This window comes from Pectinophora gossypiella, unplaced genomic scaffold (assembly GCF_024362695.1).
Source record: "Pectinophora gossypiella unplaced genomic scaffold, ilPecGoss1.1 Pgos_57, whole genome shotgun sequence".
Lineage (NCBI taxonomy): Eukaryota > Metazoa > Arthropoda > Insecta > Lepidoptera > Gelechiidae > Pectinophora > Pectinophora gossypiella.
In genome coordinates this window covers 235,144-247,978 of record NW_026063267.1, presented here as the reverse complement: position 1 = coordinate 247,978, position 12,835 = coordinate 235,144, and positions in this window count along the sequence as shown.

Genomic DNA, 12,835 nt, shown 5'->3' with positions numbered 1-12,835 from the left:
GCGCTGCAATGGGCTAACAGTGCGATTCGGCAGCACTCTAGATGACAGAGCAGCGCTTTTCAGGGGGGCCCTGCTCTCCCCAATCCGGGGAGGGGACTAGAAAAGGTGTCCTAAAAAAGGCTTAGCCCAGCATATTCGGAGATAGTAACCACGGCTGTCTCTGCATCAACTCTCACGTGGTCGAAAGAAACAAAAGAATAGAAATACTGCAGTTAAATTCCGGAATATGACCTTTGCAGCGTGGAATGTACGCACCCTCCTTGATCGCGATGCCAACTTGGCTCTTCCTCGTAAAACTGCCCTTGTTTCCCGAGAACTTCGTCGCTACAATGTGGATATTGCTGCTCTCAGTGAGACCCATTTAGCTGATGAGGGGGAGAGGGTGGAACGCCTGGGCGGGTACACTTTCTTTTGGAAGGGTACTCCGTCTTCAGAGCCTAGGAGGTCTGGTGTTGGTTTCGCGGTCAAAAATCGTATCGCATTTAAATTGGAGGAATGTCCTATTCACATCTCGGACCGCGTCACTACCCTGCGTTTACACCTGGACAATGGCAATCACCTAAACGTCATCAGTGTATATGCGCCAACGCTGGACAAGGATGATGACATCAAGGCCAAGTTTTATGAAGAAGTCTCGCAAACTCTCTCTAGAATTTCCCCTAGAGAAAAGGTTCTTTTGATGGGCGACTTTAATGCAAGAGTCGGGCGTGACTTTGAAGCTTGGCCTAAGGTCTTGGGTAGACATGGTATAGGCAACATGAATGCTAATGGACAACTTCTTTTGTCATTATGCGCCGAATTCCAACTGGCAATTACCAATACCATGTTCAGACTCCCGGCAAAATATAAAACCACATGGATGCATCCGAGGTCGAAACATTGGCACTTGATAGATTATGTGATTGTCCGGCAGCGAGATATTTCCCAAGTGCATATCACTCGCGTTATGCGCGATGCTAACGCCGTTTGCTCAACTGACCACAGGCTTGTCGTCACAAAATTACATCTTCGCCTGCACCCTCCTCGCAGATCTCAAGGAGACAAGCCTAAGCGTCTAAGCATAGGCAGATTACAGGATCTAGAGACGCGTGAGGCCTACACACAGGCAGTTGATTGTTCGGTTCGGGCGATGGAGTTTAAGAGTGGTGATGCTATTGCGCACTGGCAAACTCTCTCGTCTAATTTGGTTATCGCCGCCTCGGAGACGCTCGGTGCTAGGGCCAGCAGGAACGAGGATTGGTTTGATGACAACGACGAAATCTTGACCAGAGCAATTCAAAAGCATCGACATCTTTTGCGTCGGCATCGTGATGACCAACAAGCGGAACATGTCAGGCAAAGTGGTGCTGAGCTACGTCGATATGTACGGGAAATTAAAGACAAGTGGTGGAAGGACAAGGCCGAACGTATGCAGAGGCTCGCAGATACCAACCAGCTGGGTGCGTTTTATGATGAGGTTCGCAAACTTGTTGGCTGTGCAATTCGTACTAGAGTGCCCCTGAGGTCCCTGGATGGCACTAAATTGCACACTAACAAGCAAGGAGTTCTCGACCGATGGAGAGAACACTTCGATAATTTGCTCAATGTCGACAGAGCTGCGGACCTTCCATACATACGCTCTTTGCCATCTTTACCCATTTTTAATAAGCTGGACGATTCATTGTCTCTGCGTGAGGTTGTTGTTGCTATTCATCAACAACAGAATATAAAGGCGGTCGGCGTCGATAATATTCCGGGGGAACTCTTGAAGTACGGAGGTTCAGAGTTGCATCAGGCCATCTGGGAGCTGTTCGTCCGTATGTGGGATGAGGAGCGGGTACCTGATGATTTTAAAATCTCGCGCATTTGCTCTTTGTATAAAAACAAAGGTGACAAAGCCAATTGCGACTCTTATAGAGGTATATCTCTGCTGACTACTCCCGGAAAGATCTTCTCTCGAATATTACTCAACCGCTTGATGCCCTTGTCTGAAGATATACTGCCTGAAACCCAGTTTGGCTTCCGTCCAAATCGAGGCACGTGTGAAGCTATTTTCTCTATTCGACAACTCCAAGAGAAAAGCAGAGAGCAGTGTCAACCACTGTACCTATGTTTTGTTGACCTTGAAAAAGCTTTCGATAGCGTGCCTCGAGAAGCTCTGTGGGTTGTATTGACGAAACTGGGATGCACGGATAAATTTGTTAGGTTGGTCCGACTCCTGCATGATGACATGAAATGTTGTGTCAATGTACAAGGCGATGATTCAGAGTTCTTTTCTGTGACCTGCGGCGTGAAACAAGGCTGCGTGCTCGCACCAACTCTTTTTGCCTTGTACTTTGCAGTTGTAGTTCGGGAGGCCCTGCAAACTGTGTCTGAAGGCATTCGTATTCGTTTCCGTACTGATGGTGGTGGACTCTTCAACCTGGCTAGACTGAAGGCTCACACAAAAGTGTCTCACGCGACTATAACTGAGATGATGTACGCAGACGATTTATGTTTTGTGGCGGAATCCCCAGATGGTCTACAAAGGCTTATGTCGAGTCTTGATGAGTCGTGTCGCTTATTTGGCCTCAAGATAAGTGTTAAGAAGACCGAAGTCATGGCTTCTGATACGCTTAACAGTGCCCCGATCGACATCAAACTTAGTGAAGACTCTCTGAAGCTGGTAGACAAATTTAAATATCTGGGCAGCACTTTAACATCCAAGTGTCTCCTTGACGATGAAATTAACAGCAGAATTGGAGCAGCTGCTGCAGCCTATGGCAGACTTCGTCCCAAGGTGTTCCGCTCTCATGACATAAAGCTCTCTACAAAAGTAGCTGTGTACATGGCGATCGTTCTGCCAAATCTCCTGTACGCCTCTGAAACGTGGGTCCTTTACCGTAAACATATCCGCACATTAGACAAATATCATCTGAAATGCCTACGCGACATTATGAGCATCCATTGGTCGCAGCGTGTGCGAAACACGGAAGTTCTGCGAAGAGCTAATGTCGGTGGAATAGAGGCCTATCTAATGCGGCGGCAGTTGCGGTGGTGCGGCCATGTCTCCCGGATGTCTGATGACAGAGTGACGAAGTGCATCTTCTATTCGGAACTTCAGAGTGGCAAGCGGAAACAAGGCGGCCAAATTCTGCGGTACAAAGATGTGCTTAAGCGTCACATGAAACAATGTGACGTAGACCCGTTGCAATGGGAGGCGGAGGCAGCTGAACGGTTGTTATGGAGGCGTACAGTGAACACCAAGGTGTTTGACTTCGAGAAGGAGAGACTTCAGAAGCTCGATACGAAACGAGACGAGCTCAAGGCGCGACCACCTGCTGCCATAAATTATAATTATTTAGGAGGAGTGCTGACGTGCATTGAATGCGGTCGTACATTTAATGCTAAGATCGGATATGTCAGTCACATGAGAGCACACGAACGACGCTCTCATTAGTTGTCGAGTCGCTGTGGCCGAATACGGTCAGGAAGGATTATTATTGATTGTAGCGTGATGAAAAGTATACTATAACCTGTCCAGGAGTGTGAAGAATAATTGTACCAAGTTTCATAAAAATCCGTCCAGTAGTTTTTGTTTCTATAAGGAACATACAGACAGACAGACAGACAAAAATTTTACTGATTGCATTTTTGGCATCAGTATCGACCACTTATCACCCCCTGATAGTTATTTTGAAAAAATATTTAATGTACAGAATTGACCTCTCTACAGATTTATTATAAGTATAGATAAGAAGAAATAATTTTTAATGTTTATATCTATACTTATAATAAATCTGTAGAGAGGTCAATTCTGTACATTAAATATTTTTTCAAAATAACTATCAGGGGGTGATAAGTGGTCGATACTGATGCCAAAAATGCAATCAGTAAAATTTTTGTCTGTCTGTCTGTCTGTCTGTCTGTCTGTATGTTCCTTATAGAAACAAAACCTACTGGACGGATTTTAATGAAACTTGGTACAATTATTCTTCACACTCCTGGACAGGTTATAGTATACTTTTCATCACGCTACAATCAATAGGAGCAGAGTAGTGAAGGGAAATTCTTTTGTATGAAAAATCTAAACCACTCAAGTTAGACGTTTGAAATTTGGCATGCAGGTACCTTAGATACCGTAGAGGTGTACTAAGAAAGGAATTCCCGAAAATCCTACGGGAACGGGAATTAGCGGGAAAATCCTTTTGTATGAAAAATCTAAACCACTCAAGTTAGACGTTTGAAATTTGGCATGCAGGTACCTTAGATACCGTAGAGGTGTACTAAGAAAGGAATTCCCGAAATTCCCACGGGAACGGGAATTAGCGGGAAAATCCTTTTGTATGAAAAATCTAAACCACTCAAGTTAGACAATTGAAATTTGGCATGTGTTAGGTTTTCTGTAATTTTGTGCGAATTTGTGTTGCCTTCATATGGCAACACTAGGAGAAAGGGTATAAAAAGGCGTGTTTGTCTTTCATTGGGGTTCTGCAGCCACAACTGTCACCGGCCAATGGCCTGTGTCCGCTGTGGAGAAAGTCACGCGGCCAAGGACTGTCAGCGGCCCCGGGAGGTTCCAGCCACCTGCTGTAACTGCGGGGGGGGACACCCGGCCAACAGCCCTTCTTGCCCGGTCAAGTTGCGCGAGCTGCGGAACACGAAGGCGGGAACCGCGCCTATGACCACAGCAAGAAGAGCCCCACTGCCACCTCCACCCTCAACAGTGGACCCCAACAGCGAGCCGACCGCGCGGAGCTCGCTTATGGCCGCGGCGAACGGCCCAGACGGGCCCAAGCCGCGCAGGCCGAAGCGCATCCGCGCGAGGGCAAAGCCTGCCCCTGCAGCCTCCATCACTGTCGAGCCGCAGCCGACACCGACGCCGAACCAAGCGGTCGCCGCCCCTCCCAGGGGGGGGAAGAAGGCGAAGCCCCAAGTGGAGGAACCATCGGCCCCATCCAGTGAGAAACTGGAAGTGCTGGAGCAGACGATCCAACTGCTGCACAACGTCCTCGCTGCCATCCGCTCACGGATTGACCCTGTGCCCATCATCGTGGGAGGCCTGGCATCACTGCTGGGCCAACTCACTGGTGGGCACTGACCCCTCGGACATCGGACTGGACCGGGGCTGCCCACATCCACTACTCCCCGTCGAGTAGTCAGGATTGTGGCCACCCCCCGGGGGATGAGTTGACGCTTCCAGTGGCAGTGGAAGCAGTCCTCTCCCCCCCTCCAGCCGACTCGACACCAGCTGCCCCGGCGACGGAGCAGCTTCACCGGACTGACACCACCGCCGGCTGACGGGCGCTCACTGGGCCTCCCCCAATGGGGAACCACCCGGTGGGCTCGACCTCGCTGGCGGCACCACGGACGAAACATCATCGGGCTCACGGAGGGGCGTTCTCGCCCGCCGTGACCCAACCCCGTGCCACGCCCGTTTCTGCGGGCGGCGACTGCTGCTACATTAGAGGGGCTACGCCCCGTGAATGTCTCCCCGTCGCGGGCTTCGCCCGCGACGAGAAGAAACCACACGCATTGGGGTTCTTTTGATTCGAGCACGCATCGAAGGCAGACGTACCATTTTGAACACGTGTACACTTGTGCTTGAGCACGCGTGCGTTTTGGAAATTTAGAGTAAGTAACCAATATACTTATTATTTATTATTTCAATGGTTGTTTTATTTATAGAGCATGTACCTGAGGCAGCTTTATGTATATCCAGGTATCCGTATGTTAGTTAATGATCACGTTACCGTGGTCTTATTACATTTCAGAAGTGGGATCGTATCCATATGTGTTAATCAGGATACACCGTTTTTGAGATATTTTACTTTGGAAATATATCTGTATAAATATATACATATATATATATTCATCACATTCCAAAATATTATAGGGTTATCTGAAGAATATTTACATGTTCCAATGTTTTCGAGTTCCAGATTATGCCTCTTGAAGACGAGACCGTTCCACGAAGACGACAGACGAGCCGAGCCGAGCCGAGCCGAGCCGAGCCGAGCCGAGACGAGCCGAGACGAGCCGAGACGAGCCGAGACGAGCCGAGCCGAGCCGAGACGAGCCGAGACGAGCCGAGACGAGCCGAGCCGAGCCGAGACGAGCCGAGACGAGCCGAAACGAGCCGAGACGAGCCGAGCCGAGCCGAGCCGAGCCGAGCCGATACAAGCCGGGAGCGCAGCCGAGCCGAGCCGAGCCGAGCCGAGACGAGCCGAGACGAGCCGAGACGAGCCGAGACGAGCCGAGCCGAGCCGAGACGAGCCGAGACGAGCCGAGATGAGCCGAGACGAGCCGAGACGAGCCGAGCCGAGCCGAGACGAGCCGAGACGAGCCGAAACGAGCCGAGACGAGCCGAGCCGAGCTGAGCCGAGCCGATACAAGCCGGGAGCGCAGCCGAGCCGAGCCGATACAAGCCGGGAGCGCAGCCGAGCCGAGCTGATACAAGCCGGGAGCGCAGCCGGAGAGAGAGCCGGGAGTGCAGCCGGAGAGAGACGTCGCTTCACGCGTCGGCACAACGAGCGACACAGCCAACGACGTCGCGGCGAAGGGCAGGAGGTGCGACGTTCGTCGGCAGCTAAGGGAATAGAAAGGTCAGATAGCCCTACATTTTCATCTAAAGATGTTCTTAATATTGTTGAATCATTAGTTAACTTAAGATCTTAACCTAATCCGACAGCAGTCGCCACATCACATCCTTCCAGTAGTATTATGAACCATGTTACCCGAATTTGGACCCTCATCGAAAAGTCAAAATATTGATACTTGGTTAAAGAAAGTTAATGAGTGTGCCACTGTTTACGGATGGGATGAGAACAACCGTTATCCACTTCGCAATGCAGAAACTGCAGGAGTTGGCCAGAGTTTGGTATGAAAGCTTCAATTCTATTTTGTACAGCTAGGCAGAATGGCAGCAAAAGTGGTTAGACGCATTTCCTTTTGAACATGCTTATGGCCAATCCCTGGAGGATACGCTTAGGCGAAAGAGTAGGTTTGGTGAACCGCTAGAGGTTTATTATTATGAAGAATTAGCCATCGTGAACCGGTGTGACATCGAAGGGAAACGAGCCGTGGACTGCATTATCCACGGATTAAGTGACAAGACAATTAGATCCAGCGATAAGCGTTACGATGTACGCAGCCTGATCAACTCCATTTTCTGATGAGTAATAAGGAGAACCAACCGCCGCCCGATCGCTTTCATTTTAATAAAACAAAGTAGTCGACTGAATCCACAGCGGGAAGTAATAATGACAATAGGGATAAATCAGTTAAGACTTCAAAAAAAATTCAAGTTACAAATTATTTTGTTTTAACTGTAGGGAAAAAGGTTACCCGTATCTTAAATGTCCCAAACCTCTGGTCCAATGTACAGGATGTCGTAGGTTCGGTCATAAAATGGAAACTTGCAGAGTCCCTTTTTTTTTTGAAAACCGTGATAATCTAGGTAACATTCCTAAAATCATGCGCATACTTACCTCTAAGTCGGGCTCAAAATATTTCAATACAGTTAGGGTAAATGACACCTCTATGATATCGTTTATAGATTTCGGTAGCGAAGTTTCGCTCATAAAACAAACAACGACACTGATTTTGGGGTAGACTTGTGATCAATCCCCGACTCCACTAAAAGTTTTGGTAGTGATTTTATTTTGTCCATGGGCAGGACACAGGTTAATTTATGCATCGACGGTGTTAGTGCGGATGTTTTGTGTCACGTGGTTGACAGTAATCTGCTCAATTGTCCGATATTAGTAGGACAGTCCTTCACCGAACAGAATCAGGTGCTGGTATTCAAGAATGCCAACGAATTGAGGTTTTATTATGATGATGAATTCCCTTTTGCTAACAGTGGTAGTGGTGATACTGCGAGTGTAAAGGTCGTCTCCGCTTCATGCGCAAGATTGAGTGGAGAGGCGATTATCAGAGCTCGTACTGATGTTGTGATTAATTGATATGTTAGGCTTAGCGGAAGAGTCGTGGGGAAGCCAAACCGAGAATTCACGATAGCCGGCGGGTTATACAAAGTAGAGGAAGGTCAGCTCTTTGTTCATATTACCCCATTGTCAGCTTTTGTTATATTGATGAAGGTGATATTATGGGTGGATGAAATAGAGTTCAGATTGTCAATCATATTTGTACATCACCCACAGACCTCGTTGGCGAGCATTTAGGTATAGAGCCTAAAGATGTTAACTTTAGCAAAAACGCTTGAAGAGCCACATAAACGACGTCTATTTTAACATTTTGAACGAATACAAGCATTGCTTCGCGCAATCATTAGAGGAGTTGGGATGTACAAATATGACTGAAATGAAAATTGAATTGAATATTGAGCGTCCTGTGGTTTACCGGCCTTACATATTGTCGCACAAAGAACGACAACAAGTAAGAGAAATGGTTGGTGAGATAATGAATGCGGGGATTGTACGAGAAATTGTATCGGAATATGCGAGTCCAATTATGTTGGTTCGTAAGAAGGACGGTAAACAAAGGCTCTGTGTTGATTATAGGTTTCTGAATTCAATGACAGTTAAGATAAGGTACCTGATGGCAGTGATTGAAGACGAGATTGCTCGATTAGTGGGGCAGGCCTACTTTATAACTTTGGATCTGGCATCTGGATACTACCAGGTGCCTATTGCAGAAGAATCGAAACCCTTAACTCCCTTTATCACCCCAGACGACCAATATGAATTTAATCGTATGCCGTTTGGGTTGGCTAACGAACCAGCTGTATTTCAAAGGCTGATGAATAAGGTATTGGTTTCCGCTAGGTTCTCAGAAGCTACTGCTTACATCGATGACGTATTAACTTACGAAAAGGATGTAGAAGAGTGTTTGGATAGGTAAGAAAGGGCTTTACAGTTGATAGAAAAGGCAAGCCTAACTCTGAATTTGGCAAAATGTAATTTCTTACAGCAGAATTATTAACTATTTGGGTTATGATATTAGCGCTGCTGGGGTGCGGCCGGCTGACAAAAAGACACAGTCGGTGTTTGATGTTCCTCGTCCCACCAGTCCACATTCCGTCCGCCAATTTCTGGGACTAGTAGGATATTTTCGGAAAATTTATAAGGAATTACGCGTCTTTATCACATCCGTTGAATAAGTTGCTCAAGAAGGATGTGGAATGGTGTTGGACTGAGGAACAAGAAGCCGCATTTGTTGATCTCAAGAGTAGTCTGATAGATAGGCCAATCTTAGCCATTTACGACCCGACCGCCGAAACACAGTTGCACACTGACGCCAGTGAAGTGGGCGTCAGTGGAATATTGATGCAGCGACGTAATGGAAACGACACCTACCATCCCGTAGCGTACTATAGTCGCCAGACATCTCCAGAAGAGAAAAGGTTTATAAACTTGAGACTCTTGCTATAGTAAGTTCGCTCAAAAGTTTCGGGTGTATCTTCTGGGTCAGAATTTCAAAATCATGACCGATTGTATTGCGTTGCGCTCCTTGCTTTCCATACGCGATTTGGTTAGATGTATTGCCCGCTGGTGGCTGTTTTTGCTTTTTGAATATCGTGCTGGCACGAAAATGACGCACGTGGACCTTCTATTTCGGAACCCAATTGAGGATCTTAGTTCAATGGAAATTGACGCTGGTCTTTACCCGACGGTTATGTCAATCAATGAGGGGGACAGGTTGTAGACTCTTCAATTAGGTGATAGTGAACTGGGTCGCATTCGGGAATTTCTTACCACTGATATTGATGCAGATGGGTTAAAGTACATAACAGAAAACTAATTCAAATGAGGGCCTATTCCACGTAAACGAAAAGTCGAGGTGCCTTTTCACACCCTGTACATCAATCACCTTGGACCTTTTTGTGCGATCAAAGAGAGGAAAACTCTTACCTATTGGTAGTCGTAGATGCCTTTACGAAATTTAAATTTATCAGGCCAGTCAGAAATACCAAAAACAGTTACAACAACGCGAGAATTAGAAGATATTTTCTATACGTTCAGAAACCCAGATCGAATTATTAGCGACCGCGGTACTTTCTTCACATCGTACGTGTTCAAACGTTTTGCTCGGATAAAGGTATTAGACACGTGTTGAACGCAGTTGCAAGTCCTAGGTCCAATGGACAAGTAGAGCAGTGTAATCGCACGATGTTAGGGTCGTTAACTGCGCAAAATCTTAATTTTGACAAGAACGTCTGGGATGACAAGATAGGTAGAGTCCAATGGGGCATGAACAACACCCGTCGGAAGACAACGGGACGGACTGAGGTAATGTTTGGACTTCAGATGGATGCGGAAATTAATCCTATGTTGAACGAAATAGTATGCGAAACGCAAAATTATACTTTATTGTCAGTTCGGGAATCCCTTAAAGATGTAAAAATTGACGATTCAAAGTGTAACAATGTTACCTACTGAATAAACATATTTTTGAGTTTGAATTTGTTGGGATTGATGACTACTTCATTTAACAAATCGAATGTCACCCTGGATTCACGTTAATGATGATAAAGAAAGTAGTGATGAAGATGACTGATTGTGTCATTATTATATACAATCAAAAGAAAGTAAGTAGAGGTACTGTTTGTTGGATGAAACTGTAAGATGTGTATTTAGTAATAGCTTGAGAAGGAGGGCTCATAGCTATTTAGTTAAGGTGACTTTCAATTTTGTGAGGAGGGTTCAAAATTATTTTAATTATCGTATATAAGAAGGAAGGGTTTGTATACGATAGTTACAAGTGTGAGAAAGAAGGTTCACACTCAATTGCTTTGCAATAGTTCGTGAGAAAGAAGGGTTTGCGAACTATTGCCAACTTGAATAGCTTTATAATGTTATGACTATTTTAATTATCGTATATAAGAAGGAAGGGTTTGTATACGATAGTTACAAGTGTGAGAAAGAAGGTTCACACTCAATTGCTTTGCAATAGTTCGTGAGAAAGAAGGGTTTGCGAACTATTGCCAACTTGAATAGCTTTATAATATTATGATTATTTTAATTATCGTATATAAGAAGGAAGGGTTTGTATACGATAGTTACAAGTGTGAGAAAGAAGGTTCACACTCAATTGCTTTGCAATAGTTCGTGAGAAAGAAAGGTTTGCGAACTATTGCCAACTTGAATAGCTTTGTAATATTATGATTATTTTAATTATCGTATATAAGAAGGAAAGGTTTGTATACGATAGTTACAAGTGTGAGAAAGAAGGTTCACACTCAATTGCTTTGCAATGGTTCGTGAGAAGGAAGGGTTTGCGAACTATTGACAACTTGAGTAGCTTTATATTATGATTATTTTAATTATCGTATATAAGAAGGAAGGTTTGTATACGATAATTACAAGTGTGAGAAAGAAGGTTCACACTCAATTGCTTTGCAATAGTTCGTGAGAAGGAAGGGTTTGCGAACTATTGACAACTTGAATAGCTTTATATTATGATTAGAAAGAAGAGCTGATGTTTCACCCCGTAAATGTGATTATATGTCGTTGTACTTTTAGATTTTAAGTGAAGCTTTGTAACTGTTCTCGATGAGTGTGGAATCACTTGGCCCGCCGAATGTTAGGTTTGAACATTAGACGTTTTGTCTACGTGCATGAGGACATGCACGACGTCAGGATGGTCGAATGTTAGGTTTTCTGTAATTTTGTGCGAATTTGTGTTGCCTTCATATGGCAACACTAGGAGAAAGGGTATAAAAAGGCGTGTTTGTCTTTCATTGGGGTTCTTTTGATTCGAGCACGCATCGAAGGCAGACGTACCATTTTGAACACGTGTACACTTGTGTTTGAGCACGCGTGCGTTTTGGAAATTTAGAGTAAGTAACCAATATACTTATTATTTATTATTTCAATGGTTGTTTTATTTATAGAGCATGTACCTGAGGCAGCTTTATGTATATCCAGGTATCCGTATGTTAGTTAATGATCACGTTACCGTGGTCTTATTACACATGCAGGTACCTTAAGTACCGTAGAGGTGCAATAAGAAATGAATTCCCAAAATTCTCACGGGAACGGGAATTAGCGGGAAAATCCTTTTGTATGAAAAATCTAAACCACTCAAGTTAGACGTTTGAAATTTGGCATGCAGATACCTTAAGTACCGTAGAGGTGCACTAAGAAAGGAATTTCCGAAATTCCCACGAGAACGGGAATTAGCGGGAAAATCCTTTTGTATGAAAAATCTAAACCACTCAAGTTAGACCTTTGAAATTTGTCATGCAGGTACCTTAGGTACCGTGGAGGTGCACTAAGAAAGGAATTCCCGAAATTCCCACGGGAACGCGAATTAACGGGAAAATCCTTTTGTATGAAAAATCTAAACCACTCAAGTTAGACGTTTGAAATTTGGCTTGCAGGTACTTTAGTGAATTTAAAGCTTAGTTGCAACAGGATATTACAAAATTCCCACGGGAACGGTAGTTAGCGGGAAAATCCTTTTGTATGAAAAATCTAAACCACTCAAGTTAGACAATTGAAATTTGGCATGCAAGTACCTTAAGTACCGTAGAGGTGCACTAAGAAAGGAATTCCCAAAATTCTCACGGGAACGGGAATTAGCGGGAAAATCCTTTTGTATGAAAAATCTAAACCACTCAAGTTAGACGTTTGAAATTTGGCATGCAGATACCTTAAGTACCGTAGTGGTGCACTAAGAAAGGAATTCCCGAAATTCCCACGAGAACGGGAATTAGCGGGAAAATCCTTTTGTATGAAAAATCTAAACCACTCAAGTTAGACGTTTGAAATTTGGCATGCAGGTACTTTAGTAAACTTAAAGCTTAGTTGCAACTGGATATTACAAAATTCCCACGGGAACGGTAGTTAGCGGGAAAAAACATTTGTATGAAAAAATCAAATCTAAATAAAAGGAGAAACTGACTGACTCA